The 23,170-nt window shown below is 34.6% G+C and overlaps 1 protein-coding gene and 1 pseudogene across 1 annotated transcript in view; both read left to right on the forward strand.

Moving 5' to 3' along the window:
• The window catches only part of SUCLG2 (succinate-CoA ligase GDP-forming subunit beta), a 586,130-nt gene that overhangs the window by 88,880 nt on the left and 474,080 nt on the right, over positions 1-23,170 (forward strand). The window lies entirely within an intron of this gene.
• LOC141551442 (elongin-C pseudogene) lies at positions 3,533-3,875 on the forward strand (annotated as a pseudogene).

A 23,170-nucleotide genomic window follows, 5' to 3' on the forward strand; every position in this document is an offset into this window, starting at 1 on the left:
ATATGATTCTTCTCAGTGGTTCAGTGATCCTAAGCAATTCCAAAAGACTTTAGACAGAAAATGTCATGTGCATCTAGGAAAAAATCTAAGGAGACTGAATGTAAATCAAGGCATGTTTTGATTACTTCTTTTTTCCTGTTTTTTTTTTCCTCTCCTATGTTTTTTTTTTCCTTTTGCTCTGATTTTTCTCTCCCATATGTTTTATAAAGTAATGTGTATTAAAATAAATACATTTTTTAAAAAGAAATGATTTATCATTGATCAAAAAGCTAGGGTTATAAACTTTCCTAACTTCAAGTAAAGCATTTTTCTCTAAAACTTACTGTTATCTTCAATCTGTAGATGCAAAAAAGAACAGAAAACCAAAACCAAAACCAAAACCAAAACTTCAACTTTAAAACTATCACTGAAAATCATGAAGTGGAAGAAGTGAACTCCAAGCCACCTTTTTTATCTCCCCTTCCAGGGTTCTTTCCATGTCATTCCATTTCTTCTAAGACATTCTTTTTGTACTAACTTGTTCAACACACATTTGAGATGCTGCAATGCTTCAGGTTCCATGATAGCCTTAGTATAAATGTAGAGAACCACAGAGTAGGGAAAACAAAAAGATGTCCAAACATTAAAGGAAGTTTGTTGTATGATATTTTCAAATTAGTAATTTCTTAACAAATCTTTTTGCTACAGAAAATTTCCAAGTAGATGTGCCGGAATTGATACATTAAATGTGTGCCTAGAAAGTTGTCATTGGAAAATATTTTTAAGTAAGATCATTTTCTACATATGCCCGACAAATTGGAGAGTGGGTAAGAGCATTGAATTTGAAGTTAGGAAAACCAAAGTTTAAAACAGGTCTCAGATATTTAGTAGATTTGTGACCTTATATAAATCACTTAAACATGCTCAAGGTAATTTTCCTCATCTACAAAAAAGACACAGCACTAAGACCAAAACCACAGGATTGTTATAAGAAGTAAATTTTAATAACAAATTGTAGGATCTGGAATACCCCAACTAAAAACTCTGAGCCTTCCCCAATCCCTAACTAAGGGACAGGATAATTGTTCCTAGAAATAGACAGAGAATTCCATTATTATTATATAAGTGGCTCAATAATCAGATGGGTAACTTACACAGGGGCTGTCTGGGGGCAGTCACTAGTCAATTCATTGGATCTCCAATATCCATCATGCAGTCTGGGGTGACAGCCAGACTATTAAGTGGATCCCCACAAAAAAACCACAAAAGGTCCCAAGATAATTATAGAAATAAGGCAAAGAAGGAGGAGTTATAGAGCATCATGCATACATTAATGCAGTCCAGCTAATATTTTGATTTATTGCTTGAGAACTGGGCTTAGTTCCAGAACCCAGGTTCAATGCTAGTGCAGGTGATTAGATGCTCAGAAATTCAAAGTGTCATTAGGATATAGACTCCTGGAGAACAGAGACTGCTCTTTGTTGATTTGCTGAAGCAAATGGGGTTAAGTGATTTGCCCAGGGACATAAGCTATGAAGTATTAAGTGTTTGAGACTGCCTTTGAACTCACGTACTCTTAACTTCAGGGACAATGCTTTATCCACTGTAATATTTGGGTGCCCCTCAAAGGCTATTTTTGCCTTAACATACAGCCCCTGAATTTATCTCAGATATTAAGAAATATTAAAGATTTATGAACTGACTGACTGATTTTGTAAAAGGGGTTTCTTTATCTTTAGGTTATCTTTATCTTTAGATACCATCCTTGTGACTTGATTGGCTTGGGAAACTGTTTTGGCTTTTCTACTCTGGAAGCATAAAAGATCCCCACTATTAGAAATTGGAGAATTGATGCTTTAGGAGGTTTTAGTAACCATTTCTATTGTCTGCTGGAGATGCTTTTCTAATCTAGCATTGATGATTACTGTGATTAATGTGAAGTCAAAATGGAGCTGCATTTATTTGAATTTGACTTAAAAATATATCTTTTTAAACCTAATTAGAAGTAAAATTGTTTTTATTACATTTTGTAACCCACGAGTACTTCAACTACTGGATTGTTCTGATCTAGGCCTGGCCTTGAATGACTACATTATTATGATACAATTGAGTATCAAAAAAGTTCATATATCAAATTTTAATAATAATTATTATTACATGAATAAAGTGCTTGACAATTTCTACAAGCACTTTCATAAATATTCCATCCTTAGAATAGGTAGGTAGAATAAATAGATATTCATTTTGAATTTATAGATGAGCAAAGGTTGTCATTTGCTTCAGTAATCCTCCATTTCTGGAATTTACTATATCATTTAATTTTCACAGAATCCTTAAGTGTTTATGAAGTACAGTTTGTGAGTTACCACTAACTCAATTACCAAAGTTATATCTCTAACATGTAGGCCTTTTTATGACATTTCCCTACTCAAAAAATTATGGCACTTCCTTATTACCCTAGGTTCAAATAAAAACTTCTGTATTTGGCATTTAAATCTCTTCCCAAAAGACTGCTGTGACCCAGATAAACTATCTTTTTCCACAAACAGGGTCCTCCATTTTCCATCTCCACAAATTTTCTGTGGCTTTATCCCATGATTGGAATTCTCTCTCCTCACTTCTATTGCTTCCTTCCTACACATAATTCAAATATAACTTATGTGAAGTTTTTCCTAGCTGTTTTAGTTGTTAGTATAGTCTCTAACTCTTCTTCTTCTTCAAACTCCCTGTCCTCCAGATGCTTCCCTACTGCCTATAAATATGACCTGTCCATGCCAACTATTGTCCAATATTTCTCTTTTCTTTTAAGATGAATTATTTGAGGAGGCTATCTGCAATTAGTGCCTCAACTTTCCTTCCTGCTACTCTCTTTTTATTCCTCAACAACCTGCTTTCCAACTTTATCATTCAAAATTCTCTCCAAAGTTAATTAATATGTCTTCTCCCTTTTTATTATTTCACTTGGTCATCTCATCAGTTTCAATAGATTCAATCGTTATCTCTATGCTAATACACAAATCACCTTATCTTCCCAGCTTCTTCTCCCATCTAAAACTTACCTCTTCCTAACTTCTCTATTACTGTTAAGGGTATCACTATCCTCCCAGTCACCCAGACTATTAACCTACATGTCATCTTTGACTTTTCATTCATAATCAATCTGTTACCATAACCTGTCAATTTTACCTATTTAATATTTCTCACATAACATTGTACTCTGTTATCTGCTCTCACACCATCACTATCCTGATCCAGGCCCTCATTATCTTCCAACTGCATTACTTCATCTGAATGCTGGTGGGTTTCTTTGACACAAATCTCTGCTCACTCCAAAGTAATCTAACAAGGAACTCCATTTCCTGACTCTGGGCATTTTTACAGGTAGTCTCTCATCACTGGAAAATTCTCCATCATCTCTACCTCCTCATTTCCTTGACTTACTTCAGCTCTCAACTAAAAGCCCATTTTCTACAAGAAGTTTTTCCTAAGATTCCTTAATTTGAATGTTGTTCTACTGTTGATTACTGCAAATATATCAATTTCAACACAGGTAATGAATGGTGAAGAAATAATATTTGTTGGATGCGAGGAACAAGATAAAATATATGTGAAATTGATATCTTCTGATAGCTATAAATGTATTGTAAAAAGGAATCGTGTTTTAGTATCAGAAACAATGAATACTTATTAAGTGAGCCAGGTCAGTTTGCTGATAATGAAACCAGTGAGAATAATTTTGGAGATATTTCATCACATATGCTATCAAAAACATTCATGTATTTTACCTACAAGGTCCACTACACTACCAGCTCTACAGAGATTCTGAATTCCCAATTATACCTGAGATTACAATAGAATTTATGGCTGTGAACTTCTTGGTTTCTTTAATTAAATAAATTATAATTTTAAAAGGTGTTTACATATTTACATAGCTGTTTGCATGTTGTATTTCCCATTAGACAATGAGTTCTTTGAGAGCAGGGTCTGTGTTTTGCCTTTCTTTGCATCTCCATTGCAAAATATTAAACAAATGTTTGCCATTCTTTACATCTCCATTGTAGGTACTAAATAAATATTTATTGATTGACTAGTGCACTACCCCTTTAAAAAACACTTTACATCTATTTTTGTACATATCTACATATGTACATTCTCTCCTCTAGTTGAATGTAGATGCCTTGAGGGCAGAGACCATTTCACTTTTGTCTTTGTCTCATTAGCAAACAACAGAAGCTTAATAAATAATTCTATATTGATCTCTTTCCATCAAATTATTTTAGTTACTTCTTCTTTTCAATGATTTGTAGTTACTTTTTTTGTGAAAATAGTGAAAGTGAAAATAAGAAAGCCAACATTCATGAACATTGTCCTATGAACTTTACATATTATATGTCATTTATATATGTATATATATACATGTATACATATACACACTCACATATCTATCTATCATCTATCTATCTATCTATCTATCTATCTATCTATCTATCTATCTATCTATCTATCTGTGTGTGTGTGTATACCATTTAATCTTCACAATAATACTAAGTAAGAGACTACAGGTGCTATTGTTTCCCCCATTTTATCATTCAGAGAGACATCCAGGACCATCTCCAGTTATCTTGAAGTATACATTACCATTGAACCCAGATGGCTCTATAGTGTAAAAAGGGAGGCAGATGACCTTGAACAACCCTCCTTCACTTAAATACAATTGATTTGCATGTCATGGCATCACCTCTCTGGTGTGTCATGGTCCTCTTCAAGAATGAAGGAAGACAAGAACTTCTGTGAGTAAAACTGGCCTAGAATTGGTCAATTGGAACACTTCCTTTCTCCCTTCCTCCCTTTCTCCCTTCCTCCCTTCTTCCTCCTTCCTTTCCTCCCTCCCCCTTTCCTTCTCCCTCCCTTTTTTCTTCCCTTCCTCTTTCTTCCATTCTTCCTTCCTTTCTTCCTCCCTTTCTTCCTTCTTTCCTTCCTTTCTTCCTTCTTTCCTTCCTTCCTTTCTTCCTTTCTTCTATTCTTTCCTTATTTCCATTCTTCCTTCTTTCCTTCCTTCCTTTCTTTTTTTCCCTCTTTCCCTACATCCTTCCCTCCCTCTGTCCACATAAGGTACCATACCCTTAGCTACAGATGCTCTTAAAACTGACACCTCTAAAGACCTTACCTTGAAAAGGCCAAGGCTTCCCATTTCATTCTGGGCCATCTCTAGTCATCCTGATTTACATTTGATCACTGGACCCAAATGGCTCTGGAGGGGAAAGTGAGGCAGGTGATTGTTGGAATTCATGGGAGCCACCTGACAGCGGCTACTGGAGAGCCAACACATACCTGCAGAATGGATCTGTGTGAGAGGCTGATACAAGGAGACTGAGAGGCTGTTGCTGTTCTCTGACCTCTCTGACTGAGAGGCCATTGCATTTTCTGACCTCTCTCCTCTTCCCTCTGCCTCCAATTTATCTCATTCCCAGTCCTCAACAGTTGTGTCAGCAAAGGCTGCCCTGCAGCTCTTTCAGATGCTATAATCCACAGCTGTGGAAGCTCTTGGAGAATTGGCCTTCCCTTTAACAGGTGAACTTGCACAGTTCTCCTTACTTAAATTCATGTGTATATCATGACATCACTCCTCGGGTAACATGGTCTTCTTTGAGAACAAAGGATAAACCACAAATTTATTCAGGATACTGAGGTTTATAGAGGTTATAGGATTTAAATTTTAGAGGTTTGTGTAGATTTATATACTTAGTAAGTGTGTGAGGCTGGATTTGAACTCAGGTTTTCTTTACTGCTGAATCAGTATTCTATCTACTGCACTATCTACTTTCATCTGAGTGAAAGATACCTCAGAGATTACTGTCTAATCCACTTCATTTTCAGATGAAAGAATTGAAAATTAATTACCCATGACATTTGAAAGACTTGATCAAAGTCATCCATTCAGTAACAGTGCTGTGATCTGACTTCAGGCTTTCTTATTCCAAATTTCATGTACTTTTCATATTCCTCTTTTTCTCTTTATTGCTACCTCCCAGAAGAATGGAAGCTTAAGCATAGAATTATAGATCTGGGGTCAAAAGGAACTGCAAAGGCCATCTAATCCTTTTACAAGTAAGGAAACTGAATTCATCAGAGTGTCTTGTGCAAGAGCATACTAGCAATAATCAGATTCACTCCAAACCACCAGTTATACCATTGTACTTCTTTCTTTCCTTTCAAAGTCAGGTATGAAGAAAACCCTGAATACTCAAGTCACTTGTATTTAAAGCTCTTGGAAAAAATGTTAATTAAAGTAACCTGGCAGAGTTTGTGATTTATTACTAAGAATATTTCCCTTTCAGAAAAAAAAAAATGTTTGCTCTGAGGACAGAGGAAGACTAATGTCAAATGTTCTCTCTTATAAAAGTGAACAAGAAAACATTTTTTGCCACCTGGTGCTTGAAGCATGCTCTCTTTTATCTGGATACAAATTAATGGGAATTAAAATATGATCTAAATAACTGTTCACCAGTTTGCCCCCTTTCCCAAGCAATTTATCTGCTATTTAAATGTTGATGTCAATGAATCCATTCTCATTATACTAGATTCGGAGGTTGAGAGGCTTCTTCAAATCCCCCCTTGATTCAAGTGTTCCTTTGCCACTAGAGCCAGACTTAGGCTCTAAAAGTTAATAGCTTAAATCTACACAAAGTATTTGGAAACAACCTCCATAAAAAGGTGATCATCAGTGTAGGGAAATGGAATAGGGGTTGTTTTGAAAAGGCAAGTATAGCTTCAGAGACTTTGATCAGCTTCCCTACATAATACTCTGTCTCACCATGGACAATATTCATTTCAAGGCAAAGATTGGACTATTCACAAACTGTATCTTAGAAGAAGTACTGCTTTGATCTCCTATTTTTGCAGGCAACATTCCATCCCTGAATCAAGTTTTGAATTAATTGTTTCAAAGCCATTGACTTCATTTCCAGGTGAAATAAGTGTTTGGAACAGTCTGAGTTCCGCCCCTTACCTTTCCTTCACTCCAAATGGAAAAAAAAAAGTCCTTTGAGTCTTGTTCACAATTTATGACATGATATCTCCAATGTTAAAAGTATTTCCGCAGGCAAATCTGTGGTATTTATGGATGCATAGTGGCAGAAAAGAGCTGAAGGGTCCCTGTTAGAAAAGCCTATAGTAACTACTTTAACAGGAGTACTGGGTGTCATCTATAATTCATGCAAGTATATTGAAGTTTTCTACTGCCATCCAAGAAAGATGGCTTCTAAGCTGTAGAGTACAATAAGCCAATATTCCTTGTAGAGGTCTCCATATATTTCCAAAAGACTTTAAACATATCATTTCCCTGCTTTGATCCTTACTGTACAATATGATGCTTTTAGAAGCCATAGATTTTCAACCTAGTATGTATTTGGGAGGATTGGTGATCATATCAGTAAAATCATCATCTCTTATAGGTTTAATAGTCATCCCTAATAAGATGCTGTTCATGCATGTATATATATATATATATATACATATATACATGTACACAAAATATAATATATGTATATATAATATATAAAATATAATACTATATGTGAATTTACACATGTGTGTAATATGACATATGTGGTGTATGTCTGTGTATCCCTCATCTCCCTCCTGAGATATAATCTATCGTCTTCAATTGACTATTTGACCTTTCTAACTATTTAACATTTCTCATAGTCTCTCAGAATCACCAAATTTGAAATTTTGGAGTAACATAAGTGGCTATTTAATCCAATCCACATATAAAAGAAAACTCACTATAGTACCTGCTTAATATATTTAATTTTTGTTTTAACATTAATATTTAATTTTTGTTTAAAAATGGTGGAGTACCCACCATTTTTGAAACTGTCATTTCTACTTTTAGCTACCTCTGATAGGTAGGTAGTTTTCCTTAATATGTCCAATATTTAAGAATATTCAAAACATAACCTAATGTCTTTCCCCACAAACCCACTGGTGTTTCTAAGTTCTCCATATTTGTCAAGGGCAACACCATCTTTTTAAGTACTTGGGTTTATAACTATAGATTCATTTTTAACTCTTTTTTTTTCTTAATGATAGTCATTTTTGAAATTGTGTTGATTTTGTCTTTGTAGCACAACTTGTATCCTTTGTATTCTTAAAATCCACATAGTGACTATCCTCTTTCATTACCTTGCCATTAACAAGCAGAACCAGGAATACATTGTACACAAAAACAGCAAGAATGTGTGAAAATCAACTATGAAAGGCTTGGTTCTTCTTGGTAGTTCAGATCTAAAACTATCCCAACAGACTGGACAGAAAATGCCACCTTTATCCAGAAAAAGAACTAAGGTGATTCCACGTAAATTAATACAAGCTGTTCTCTTCTTTTTCTGTTTTTTTAATCTCTCCAATGTTTTTTTTTCCTTTTGATCTGATTTTTCTCTTTCAATATGATTCATAAAGCAATGTGTATTAAAAATAATGAAAATTACTATATAACCTTATCACTTTTTATCTGGCCAATTTCCATAACCTTTTAATGGTTGTCCCTGACTCTGGGTTCTACTCTCTTTAATCCATCTGTCATTCAAGTTTGAAATTGATATGATGACTGTATAACCTGACAACATCACTCCCATGTTCAAGAAGCACCTGTTGCCTGACAGAAAAAAATGTAAATCTCTCTGTTGGTCATTTGAATCTCTGCAGAGTCTGTTCCTAGACTTATTACACAATGGTGCCAAACAATAACCATCAGCTTCTGTCCTCAAAGAATTTATATTCTAGTGAAAGGATACAATATATACATAGATAAATGAATACAGATTATGCACAAATGGAAATTAATTACAAAAGAAAAATATCATTAATAACTAAGAGCATTTTTACTAGCTTGATGGCATTTTGTTTGTTTGTTTGTTTGTTTTAACATCTTTAATTCTCTGAATGATTTTGAGCAGTTTTTCAAATGATTGTTGATAATTTGTATTTCTTCTTTGGAACATTATTTGTTTATATTCTTTTAAAGAATAATTAAAACATCCTTAAAACCTATAAAATGTAGAATCTTCTGACGAAGATGAAGGCATAATATAGTCAAAGATAGTTGTGTATTATAGTTGCAAGTCAAGGAAAAAAAGAAGAGAGAAAATGGTATAGCTTTGGGGAATAGAGTTAAGAAGAAAAGTGGTCTTAATTGTGAAATTCAATATTTGCTCATGATTTTTTTTATTATTATTATTTTCTAGTTCCTTTCCTAAGTTCCACAGCTCATGCTTTTTCATTCTTCTAGGTTCAGAGTGAATAGGAACACATTGTAATTCAATATTGAAGCTTGGAGAATGGACTACTCTCCCTCTTATTGATTCTTCAAAGAATTGGATCCCTCACACACATATACGTGGTACACAGAGTCTTGACACAAGGTGCTGGCTTGTTTCAATATCTTTGCCTAGATAAAAAGCCATGATTTCTAGGCTTTGCATATTCCTTTCACCTCAAAATGTCTATGTAAGGGTTAGAAATCTCTTTGGCTATCAAAGGCAGGAGTGAAAGAAAATTTGTATTAAGTTCAAGGCTGACTACTATGTGAGAAAATAGTGAATAAAATTAATGGATGACTTTATTCAGATAGTGCCTTTTTTTTTGATTGCTTGTTTCAAAGGCCATCTTCTAAGTAAGCCATTATCAAATAGAATGGATTTTATTTTGCATTGCTTCCAATTGGGTACAGAGCTTACAACTACATCAGGAATCTTAAAATTTGGTGTTATCAATTTGGGGAGTGAGGGAAATATTGAGGGTATAATAAGGCTGTGATAGAACAGGAGTGTAGAATACTAAAGGCACATAACTTCTGATAAATGATATTGGTTAGGTTTTACATAACTATTGCTCAGTTCTATAAATAGAGATAAATAAGAAGTGGAAATAAGGAAGAAATAGAAAGAATTAATATTTTTAAAATTATCATCACTGCTTTGTTATCCTGGATATACATTTGGCGTCCACCTCCAGAAACTCAGAATTTCATTCATATTATCATAGTTTATTCCATAGCACTTCTTTCCCTACACCAGTGAAACTCAATAGCTCTTTGACTCAGGTAATTTCTAATTAAAGAAAGCTAAAAACAAATGTCCTAGGTTTCCTAGTAATATAGATGGTGGAAAGACACAGCCCTAGAGTCCAGAAGGTGCCATTAGTGTTCAACAGCTTGAGGACAGCTCCATGTAGAATTACGGATGCAAACCAGTTGACTCCTGACTTTAAGAAGCAAAGGACATCAGCTGTCTAGACATGATCAGATAGTAAAACCCAGGAGGTCTGCAATCTGATCGTTGTGTTTCCCTTTCACCAAAGTAAAGAGGCGCCTGGCCATGCTTGACAGGCTGCAGACATAGTGATAAGAGCATCCAAAAGTATTGCTCGGCATCTTACGATCCTGTCTCCAAGAATTTTATTTCAGAACCTCTTATACGCTGTGCATTTGTATATGTGTGAAGAGAGAAAAGGTGATTATAAGGGGGATAGAGAAATCTTGTATCTTTTCCCCTCCTCCAAGGCAGCAGTCACATTACATAGATACTAAAACCATCTCAGATTGATTCTAAGCCACAGTGGTGAGACAAAACAACAGCATATCCAGAAAAGGAGGTGAAATACATCCACAGGCCTAATGTGTTAAAAGTCACCATTCACTCACTGATTTATCTTTATGGATGGCAAATTCAGACTTAACTATTTATTTATACTAACTAATGTTTTTATTATTAGTATAAAATCTATTTTGGGTCAAGGGAGTGTTTAATAAAATATTTCCCTTGCATTATCTGATCTCTTAGCCTTTCAGTTGCGCTGATTTCTAAATGGATAAATATATTAATATTGTTCAGAGACAGATGGATGTGGTCTTATATATTGATGTATGTTTATTTTAGATTTGTGATTTAACTGATATGTCAATTTCTATATCTTCTCAGTCTCCTGGCTGCCTATTTTATTTAATTGATAATAGATTCCACTTTAAGGACGAACTTCAAGGGTGAATTAAAGTCAGCAGGAGGTTGGGTGGGGCTGTAAAATATGGAACTGTAATGTTTTCAGTTCCTACTGGATGGAGAAAAGAGATTTTAGCAGAGAATGGGGCATGATGCTGCTCCCAAATGGTATGAGTATATGACTAGCTTTGAGAATGAGTAGCTAATGACTTTCAGGGTTATCTCAGCTGGAGGAAAGGAACCCTGGCTAGCTGTATGGCAAAAGATTGGGCAATTTTCTAGGATTTTCCTTTTACAATTTGACAGCCTAAATAACTCCATCATCCAAATGTCCAAAAATGGAAATCAATATTTGTCTGATTTTACTTTATGTATACTTCAATAATCATTAACTTTATCCCCTAAGTTTTTAGGTGATGGATCCATCTCCAAAAGGCACCTCAAAAGCTGAATGAATCATAAATTTTAAGTTGAAAAGAATCTTAGAGCTGACCGAGCACATCCCTTTCATTTTAAGGATACGAAAATTGAGGTTGAGAATGATGAATTTACAGACCAAGAGTTGAATAAGTGAGAAAATACAATATTGGGATTTGAACATGGGACAGATACTTCCAAATCCAGGTTTTTTCTTTGTTTTTATCCCATTGCAAAATACACTGAATGTCGCATCTCTATTTTCCTCATAGAAAATGAGGGCTGTTATCTCCCTGATTTTATTTGACTCTATGTTGTCAAAAGAATCATGATAGTATATGTAAAAAAGAGTTGATTTCTGAGTCAGGAAGACAGGGGTTCAAGTACTACTTCTAGTATTCATTAGATTTATGATCCTAAGCAAATAATTTAATCTCTCAATGACCCAAGCATCTCTCTGAGACAATAAATTGGAGAAAAGATACTAGTCCTTATTGGTGAGAAGTTTCATATTCTGGAATTTCACTATATTAATGGAATTGTAGATCAGATATCCTTCTCTCCCACAAAATTGCCAATAATAAATGATTGTTCTGCATTTCATAGCAAGGATTCTTAACCATGAACTTCTTTTATAACTTATTGGAATAGCTATTTTAATTTAGTTGGTTTCTTTTGTAATTCTAAGTGTTTTATTTCAAGATTTTTTTTTAAATTTATGGAATAAAGCACATAATTTTAAATATATTCTTAAAAGAAGGAGTCCTTTGGTTTCTTTAGACTACCACAGACTTCACTGATGGAAAAAGTTAACAGTGCCTTACCCAAAACTTCTTACATTAATAACCCAATAAATGATACAAAGCATCCTATGGATATTACAGACACATCTCTGGCACCTTCTTTGATTGCCTTGGTTTCCTGCAGAAAGAGCCAGCTCCCATCCAGACAAAAGAAAGAGACTAGAACTCTCCAGTCCTGGCTCCATGTCCTAAAGTCGAAAGCCAAAGATCCACATAATATTAGTTTTAAAAGTTAACTAGTTAATACAATTACTTGAAGAGCCTGGCACTGGAGAAAGGAGCACATTTTTTTCTGAAATGATATCTATTGCTCATGGCCACATATGTTTGAGTCCTTCTAACAGCTTTTACGATGCTCTAATTGAACTGCCTGGGTACAAAGGAATTGCTTCTCTGTGAAGGAAAATAGTTTGCAGAATTACAAAAATTGCATCTCAGGAAGGGAATGTTGTGCACATGTGCTCGTGTGTGTGTGTGTGTGTGTGTGTGTGTGTGTGTGTGTGTGTGACACACACATCTGGGGATACACACATATGTAGATATGCATATATATTTATATATCATATTTTCACAGGGTTTTGAAACGTCAAACTTTTGAACGCTAATTTATCAGATTTATATTGCAATGCTACTGATAGTCAACCACGGGGTCTCCAGTCATTTTTCACAATAAAAATACATTTCTAACTATGATTGGAACTCCACAGTGATTGGATGGGGTGTATTTACCATGCATTTATGTGTATGTGTGTGTTTTCCCAAGTAATACTTTGCCTTTGGCAATGTTCTGCAAGGGAGAGAAAGGAATGTGTGATATTAATCAATGTGGACTGTTTGCTTTGCAAAAAGAATGTAATCTGGATTAAACACACACACACACACACACCATTTTGATTCTTTCTTTACGTATATGTAGCTGACATTTCTATACTACTTTAAGGTTTGCAGAGAGGAGTGCATATGTTTCCATGTTTGCCACTCAGCAACCCTAAGAGACAGGTATAAAAGTAGTATAATTTCTATTTTGAAGGCAATAACAGCAATAAGAATTAGAATTTTATGCTACATTGGTGTTTCACTTGCCTCACTTACATCATCTTATTTGAAGTAAGCAAACTGAGGCTCAGAGAGATTACAGTACTTGCCTGGGTTCACATAGTTAATTAGTGTCAAGTGCCTGAATTTGAACTCAGTACCTTCTGATTCCAGAGCTGCTTCTCTATCCACTGCACCACTAGATGCTTGATAAATGTTTGTATATTGATTTTTCCAAGTGAGCTTTAAAGTTTATGAGCTATTTCTGTGACATAGGCAGTGGAAGTATTACAATATACATTTAACAAATGGGGAGACTGAGGTTAAATGACTTTCTCAAAGGCCATCTGTCAAATCTACATTTGAATCCATTTCTGCTGACTCAAAGACACTTTTTCCTTTCCATATTTTTTACCTTTTTCACATTTAAGAAAAGACTGGGTGACATTATTGGAATTGTAAAGAGTTGCCTAGAACATATTGGTTTCTAATAACTATTGAGGATTAATTGATAATTCCTTTATACCCAGAAAAGCCTCAATTAACATGTGGGTCATTTGTTGCTATTGTTGTTTTAAGAATGAGGAAGAAATAGTAGGTGATCTTGAAGGTCTTTTTCAGATTTAAATTATTGTTCCTGATTGTTTTGATTAGTGCTACTAACCCCAACTCTCATAACAGAGAGGACACAACTTTAAATGTCAAACTGAATTGTGACATATATGCTAGCAATAACAAAGATGGGGTTGTTCTCTTCCACTGGGCCCTCAGGATAGATTTGTCTGGCAGAAAGCCAGAGAGCACCACCCCAGTCATTAAATGTTGATGGGACTAAAAGCACTATCACATTTAGGCTTTTATTTTCTTTCCTTTTCAGTTTCTGTTGTGAAGGGCCATGAAACTGGTCTGAAAAATCCAAACCAATCACTGTTAACCAGGAGAAAAGGCTCCTATAAAGTCTTCTGATTTTCTGCTGAGATAATTATTTCTTTAGTCAGTTTGAATCTATACCATTAGAGCCCTGGTGCTTTTTCTTTTACAATAAAGCCTTGTGCTTCATAGCACTTCCAGAAAGTCTTAGCACAACCTGGATTCTTTACTATTATGTTGATGCAGACATGAAAACACCAATTTGGGCTTCTTGAAAAAGTCAGTAATATCCTGACTGTTTAAATAAAGTACAAGTGCAGAATTGAGCCTACCATCACTACAGATTTAAGCTTCATAGCTATGTTTGCTCTAGGGTTGAGCATCCTTCCCTGTTTTCAGAGAAATAGAGCTGATGGCTTAGGGATTCTCATCTACCTCCAGCATCTTTTTTTTTAATTATATAAATACTGGACCAATAGACTTGATGAAGCTACTGGAGGGATGATCAAGGTCAGCCTCATCATTTCTCTCTGGCTGCTGATTTTCTGGAATTCAGCTTCATGTTCTTCTGTCTCCTGGAATATTTTAATATTTTACTGAACTCAAATGTGTTTAGGCCTCAGAAGATAGCAGAGAAATAAAATTTTACAGCTGACATCGTTCTTTGTACCTAAACTTTATTACACATTTTATACTTTGTGTTTAACAACACCTGCGTGCTGAAGTTTCTGACATACACCTCTTCTACAGTCATAGAATCATAGATTTAGAGTTACAAGGGATTTCAAAGGCAGACTAGGCCAACATTTTCATTTTACAGATGAGGAAACTGAGTTCCAATGCAGGAGCATGAAGCAAATTGCCCAAGACCATACAGAAAAGAAACAGCAGAGCTGAGAGTGGAGGTCCTTTATACCAGAGATCATTTCATTGTTTATATTCATATATGCAGCCCTTTGAACAATATCAAGTATATAACAAATGCTAAATAAGAATTTATTTATCAATGATATAATTGTATATGTCTATATAACAAATGCTAAATATGAGTTTATTTATCAATGATGCATGTGTATGTGTATATATATATATATATATATATATATATATATATATATATATATATATATATATATATATATATACTGGGAAGAAATAACCAAAAAATTCATCCTTGATTTAGCTGGGATTTGGAGAGGCAATGATGATTAGCCTAAATACCTCAAGATAACTTCTGAGAAAGCCGCTGGTCAAAACTCAGAGGGAAGCATGGAATGGTAGAGTCATGAATTTTATCTCCAGTTGCAGTTGGGGAAAGAGGCAGAGGGAGTCTAGAATGTGTCTTGTAGCTTTCTATTCTTACAAATCATTTTAACTATTTCTAAATTTCAGTGATCTGGGACAAGACCTCTTCATTCCACTTTAGTTAAATCTCTACCTTGAACTGAAATTTCATCCTATGTTAAGAGCTGAGCCCTCCTTCTGGCCCTACAAATTATTTCAATTTCAGATGTTTGAGAAGGAAGTTATTTTTTGCCTCCTGAGAGCATGGGAGTTCCCCACACCTTCCCAGAGAGGTAAGGGTGAGGAGGTGGGTAGAGGGGCAATATCCCAGGAATTGGTCTCTATGATGCTTTGGAAAGTCTTTCCCAAATTCAAGGAAACTCCCTGTCAATAAATTTGATGCCAAAACAAAAATGTAAACATTTGCTTTGTATCTCAAATCTATATTAGTGATATGATCTGGGGTCAATCATTTAATCTTTCTTTGTTCAGTTTCCTCAAATGCAAAATGGAATTGATAGCCCTTACCCTACAGAATAGTTAGGTCCAAATGATATAATATGTGTAAACCTTAAAATACTACATAAATGTTAGCTAGGATTATTATTAAAGTTCTCTGTCTCCCCCATTTTTTAATATTTTTCCTTTGCCAAATTTATCTTGCCATACCACAAGCAAGCAGCTCATGAATCATTTCCCAGCTATCTAATAAAATATTAAGTAGCCCATTTACTCATTATGCAGCCCGTCTTTTCTGTCAACAGCTTGCCTTGCCACCCTGCTGGGACCTTTAATGGTATTATTTTATAACAGTGACAGGATGGTGGCTTGCTGGGGAGATCATTAAAATAATAATAATAATGAATGCTTCCCTTTCATCTACCTATTTGGCAAGCTGTTATTAAGTTACTGAGAACAGCATAAGGTGTCCAGTGATAGAATTTCCTTATAATGTCAGGGTGTTATTTAATTAGGGCAAATCTTCTCTTTGCCTAAATTATGTGAATAACTGCAAATCGACCTCATTCCCTTGAGAGTGGAAAAAGTGACATTAGGGTTTTATGTGATTTAAGTTTGCAGAAGTGGTCACAGTTACTCTAATTCAAAAAGATTAAATATAATAAGTGACAAGAATTTAAAAAGAGCTTCGAAATAATGTAGCATTTATGAACATTGGCAATATTGCTAATCTAAGACAACATAAATTTGATAATGATCAACAATCTCTTTCCCACTCATTCTGGAGATTTGTTCCCGACATGAATTTTTACTCTTGGCCAATTCTCCTGATTGGTGACTGCCTATCCCAGACTACTAGGACAGGAAGGCCCCTGATAAAATGTTTCATTTAACTTCCTACTTTCTGGTTACTTGCTCCATAGCTTCAACAACTAACCTTTACTCCCACACTACCTCACTCTATTCCCACATTGAGTTCTAGATCCATGAATCATGAGCAATATTTCACTGTTCCTGGATAGGGTGTGCTAATATACTCCCATATATACCTTCACTGACCATTCCTGTAACTTTAATAAATCATGTTTCTTCCTCTATTTTTCCACTATTTGAATTATTTGCTTTCTAGCAAAGAATTGAACAATGAGTAGATGCCTGTCAATTGGGAATGGCTGAATAAGTTGTGGCATTTGAAAATAATGGAATATTATTATTATTATTATATAAAAATGAGGAACAAGCTGATTTTAGAAAGGCCTGGACAGATTTACATGAACTGATGCTGAATAAACCAAGCAGAACCAGGAATACATTGTACACAAAACAAGCAAAAATGTTTGATGATCAACTATGAAAGATTTACTTCTTCTCAGTGATTTAGTGATCCAAAGCAATCCCAATAGAAATTGGACAAAAAAATGGCATCAGCGTTCAGAAATAAAAGTAAGGCAACTGAATGTAAATCAACAAATGCTTTTTTTCCTGTTATGTGTTGTTGTTATTCTAATCTCTTCCACAGTTTTTCCCTCTTGCTCTGATTTTTCTCTCTCAACATGATTCATAAAATAATGGGAGTTTAGAAAAATAAACAGATAAGATACACATGACAAAATAAAAAAATACAAAAACAAATTCAAATAAATATACAAATAAAAATAAATGAAATTTTCTTCTCTAAAAATGGAAGCTCCATGAGGGTAGGGAGGGAATGTCCTTACTTTTAAATGTTTATCCCTATCACTTGTGAAGTGCTTGAAGCATATTAAGTGTTAAATAAATGCTTCAACATTCCCTTGTCAATTCATTTAAGTCTCTGATCTAAGTTTTAGAGACAGAAAAGCAAAGTTGAAAACAATCTTAAGTCTCAGTGAAGTTTTATTTCAGTAAAAATATAACATAAATGGGTAAACAAATGCTAATTAAAGGAGGAGAAAGTCATCAACAATTGAAGGTTTCCTGTAGGAGATTGTATTTGGGCTGAGAAATATAACATGAGAAGTTATATACAGTCAAGGTAGGTGGGAGCCATCTTCTGATGGGCTTTAAATGCCAAGCTAAAAAGTATGTATTTTACCTCAGAAGCAATAGGGAGTCATCAAAGTTCTTGAGCAGGACAATGTCATAATCACTCTTGTGCTTTCAGAAGTTTATCTTGATAACAATAATAAAGAATGGTCAGAAAAAGGTAGACGAGAATATAAGATTCTCAATAGGAGGGATTTGAAGAATAGTTAAAACTGAGCAAGAGTAGTGGGAATGAAGAGAAGGGTATAGACTAGGTTTTATAAATCTAGTACTGCCTGGACTGCCAGTTATGCCAAAAGGAAGGATAAAAGATTTTCAGAGAAAATACTTTAAAAAGATGCTTAAGATCATCCCCAAATAGACCACTTATCATCTTGGACTTGCCCAGCTCCTGACCTGGTTTCCCCTCTCAAATGCTAGGGAAGAAATTTAAAGGCCATTTAACTCCTTGTTGTTAGAAATATAATCTTATCTCACATCCTAGAGATCTTGTACTTATCTCTATTATGTATAAATGCAAAAATTCCTAGATATAAAAGATAGCTTGTTGGGATCATTACTTCAATTTGATGTCTCTGCATTGGGTTATACTTGTACCATCTCATTTGCCATACAAAAGTTCGTCAAGGAGAAGAAAGAGTTTCATTCTAGAATTGTTTCAATAATTTATTTTCCTCATTTTCTCACTCTTGTTGCCAGGAAATTTTGGTGTCTAATCTAAATTGCTGCTATTGACAAATTTATATAATTTAACTCATGCAAATTGTTCCCTGTCTATATTTTTCTTGGTGGAGGAGTTAGTCCAGACCAGTGATTTTATTAATGTGGGGGAACTAAAAATTTTAACACTATATAGTTTTTTTTTAAGCCATTGACTTTGAAGTCAGATGACTATACCTTGAACAAATCTAACAAATGAAAAAAAAAACACCATATAGTTATAATAAATGATTTGCATTTGTATTTGACTTTGTAGTTTGCAAAGTTTTAAATTATTATTTCATTTTAATCTCACAACCATCCTGCAAAGTAAGTGTTGCTATTATTACCATTTTACAGATAAGGAAACTGAGACAAACAGCAGTGAAGTGACTTGCTCAGGGTCATATGACTAATATGTATTTGAGATTGAATTTGAACTTACTTGACATCCAGAATTCTATACCCTGTGCCACCTCTCTGATTCAAATGTATTTTCTCTTCATTCCCTGATTTTAGTTTCTTCATCTGAAAGATGAAAGGTGGGAATGGAGTGAATTAGAATGTCTCTAAGGTTCTTTGTAACTCATAATCTATGATTTTGAATCAGAAAACTTTACTATTGTTGCAGACTAGCAGCTAACAGTATTAGAGGCATCTGGATGGATGTAACCTATCTAGAGGGAAGAAGATCTAATTTCAAATCTAGCCACAAGACAGCTTCAGAGCTGTGTGGCCCTGGGCAAATCAATTAACTTCTTTTTGCCTCAGTTTCTTTATTTGTTAAATGGGAATAATCATAGCATCTACTTTGCAAATTTGTGAGGATGATATGAAATCATATTCATAAAGTATTTATAGTTCTGGAACATAAAAAATTACAAAATGTGAGCTATTATTATTATGTGGTACAATGGAGAAAGCACTGGATCTGAAATCAGAAGAACCTGAATTGAAATCGTTCTTCAAATAATAACTGTTTGTATGACTTTGAGCAAGTAACTTAACGTCGATTTGCCTTGCTTTCCTCATCTATACAATGAGGAAAATAATGGCATCTCCTTTGTAGGTTGTTGTGAGGATTAAATGAGATAATAAATGTGAGATATAATAAGTGTTAGTTAGTTACTTCTCATAGTACTAAGAGGTTGATCTATGATCACATAATCTGTATGTCTCTGAGACTTGAACTTTTGTCTTCCTGTCTCCACGACCAGCATGCCCTTCACTGCATTATGCTGGGACTGATAGAAAATAATAGATGCCTTGACCCCAACTTGGGTCCATATCACCAAAGCCAATTATGAACCTGACTCACTTTGTCTTTTCTAAATCAAGCACACTTTTCAATAAACATAATTAAAAATCGCTTCAGCATCTTTCAGAAGTAATAAGAAACTTTGATATTTTCATGCTGGTCACAATGTTATTAACCAAGGAATACTGGGGAATAGGAGGGAGTGGCAAAGTCAAAATCTCCCCTCCACACTTAACTCTCCCCTGATGGAAAAGTCAGCTTATTTGTTTTGTTAAACAGTGCATAATTAAAAGTCAATATCCAGACTCATAATAAAAATCTGGGTAACAAGTCACATTGTCAGGCTGAGAGGAGGAAGAGAAATCCATTAAAACATAGTCTTGTGTAATTTACGCAAAATCAGTAATAAAATGTTTGCTCTCGACATTATCTGCAAAATGCTCTGTATATTACCAAAATAAATCCATATTACTTTGAGTTGGTGGATAAACATCCATAGGCAAAGTTCACTGAGAGGTTATCTGCCTTGTGCTCTGAGCTGAGTAGTGTTATTTAGAGGAGATAAATTGTAGTTTACTTCTTCAAGACTCCAGTATATTGTGTGGAAATGAGTTTAGGCCCTGAGAGAATATCTGTCATATCCAAATAGGAAAGGCTGCCATAATAGGCTATGGCCATTACAAATTGAGCATCACCTTTGTCCTCCAGGGGACATGCAAAAAAGAATCTTAACAATGAAAAGTTCTGAATTTTTCTATTATTGAAGAAAAGAGATTTTCGGTCCTTCATAAAAAAAAAAAAAAAGTGATTCATTCAACACCATGGTGATGATCTTGAACATGAAGTTACAGATGACAAGAATATGAAGGCAATTGTAGAATTCAATGGGCTAAGCTCTTTTTTTTTTTCTCCTTGTCCTCCTTCGCTGGCCATTCTGTGGCTTTTGGCAATATAGACTTACCCTTCTCTTTTGATTGTCCTTCCTCTCTTGGTCTTCATGGAACTATATTCTCATTTTCCCCACTTCTCCAAGAAGCCATTCTCTGTTGCTTTTGCTAGCTTCTCATTCTGTTCTCATCCCTTAAGTATGTCTCCCTCTAAAGTTCCATGACTTTCCTTCTCTCTCCCGTTCTGACCTTTATTCTCTACTCTCCTTTACTTTCCCCTTTCCTCCCCCTCTCTTTCCTCTTCCCTTTCATTTTTTTCTCTTCTACCTTTATATGACTTTTTTTGAAATAATTCCCAAATCTCTATATCCAGTCCCAACTTTCCCCCAGAGTCCTAACTCCATATTTCTTTTTTTTTTCCCTTATAGCTTTTTATTTACAAGATATATGCATAGGTAATTTTTCAGCATTGACAATTGCAAAATATTTTGTTCCAACTTTGCCCCTCCTTCCCTTCACCCCTTCCCCCAGATGGCAGGTTGACCAATATATCTAACTTCATATTTCTGAGAATCCACGTAATATCTCCAACTAGTGGATTGCTAACTCAAGTAAAACATGTCTACAACAGACCTCATCATTTCTTTCCCTGCCCTATAAAGCACTAACTTTTTTGTCACTAATTTTTATATTTCCATTAATCACTTACTTAAACAATCTGGTTACTTTGAAATTTTCTTGACCCATTCCTTCTTCTTCACTTTCCGGATCCCATCATTTCTAATTTCACTAGATCAAGCATCTGATCCCTTCTCAACACTCCCAACATAAACATTTTAATTCAACACTGCTTTCTCTTTTCTGTTAAATATCAAAAGTCTCCCAACTAGTTTTGGTGATTTACATCTGAGAAGGTGAGACAATTTGTGAAATTACAGAGCCAAGATCAAAAGAATTCCTTCCAGGCCAGACATTGGGTTAAATCTATTATGTGAAATTTAACCCCACCAAAATTGTAATCTATATTACATTTGAGTTTAAAAAATTACTTCAGAAGCATGAGATAGAGATGTTACTAGTCAGTGGTTCCTCTGAAAAAAGATCTCAGTGTTTCGGTGGATTTCAAGTTATGAGTCAGCAATGTAATTTGGAAGTCAAAGACAAAATCTATCATTTTTTGCTAGCTTGAGAGAGGCACAGCTTCCAAGAATGAGGTCTTCTGAACTCAAAAATAGTATGCTTTGTCCTTGCCAGATCACCACTGGGATTCTGGATATTCAGTACTTAATAAAATATTTTGTGAAAGACATTGATAAACTAAAAAAACTTCCAAAGAATGGCAATCACAACAATAAAGAACTATAAGTTTCTCTCAAGAGAAGATCACTTGATGAACTGAGAACATTTAACCTGAAAGAAAAAAATGAGACAACATTGCTTCCGTTGAGTACTCAAAAGTTGTCATTGAGGACTGATTAGAATTTATTTTTCTTCAAGGAGCAGAATTGGAAGTATTATATATATATATATATATATATATATATATATATAACACAACGAGACATATTTAGGCTTGATATAAGGACAATTTTCCAAAGCATTTGAAAGTATCCAAAAAGCATATTTCGCTTTAGTGGAAGCCTTTAAGCAGAGCCTGGAGGAACAATAGTTTAGGTATGTTGATATTAGTGCTCTAACTCTGAAATTTCCTGATTTTATTGTCTTCTATCTCCAATCTGTCACCTTTCCAACTCATTCCTCAAACTGCCCAAATCATCTTTATAACATACTTATAGGTTCATGTCACTTCTCCAATCGAAAGCCATCAATGTCTCCCTATAATTTTTTGAATGAATTTTAAATTCCTGACCCTGATATTCAGTTGCTGCTATAATCCCACTCCCACCCATCTGTCTGGACTTATTTTCATGCTATTTCTCTTCCTATATTTTATGTTCTTACTAAATTGGATTCATCCTGATGTCTCATCTCTCGTTTGTTAAATTTACCATTTTTAGATGAAATTTTTCCCATCATTTCTATTTGTTGTATTGACTTCTTTCCCTCAAAATCTGACTCCACTGGCAGCTTCTCCATAGTTTTTTCTGACCTTCCACAACTGAATGTGATTTGTCCTTGCTTATATTGTATAGATATGACCAGATTAAGGTCTCTTAAACATTTTTTTTCCAATTGATGTCCCCTTTTGTCTCACGAATTTTTATGTGACCTTGGGTATATAGATAATATATAATAAAATAGGTATATATATTAATACATAATAAAATATAAAATATTAATAACAATAATAAATAATAATTTCATAACTTCCACTTTCAGTTATGAGGCCTCATAGAGAGTCATGAACCAGAGTTCAAGGAACTAGGACCTAGACTGTCTCAGACTTTTCTTTTCCCTTCCACATTCTACATTGCATCAGACATTGTATTTGGC

The sequence above is a fragment of the Sminthopsis crassicaudata genome, chromosome 1 (assembly GCF_048593235.1).
Source record: "Sminthopsis crassicaudata isolate SCR6 chromosome 1, ASM4859323v1, whole genome shotgun sequence".
In the NCBI taxonomy this organism is placed as follows: Eukaryota; Metazoa; Chordata; class Mammalia; order Dasyuromorphia; family Dasyuridae; genus Sminthopsis; species Sminthopsis crassicaudata.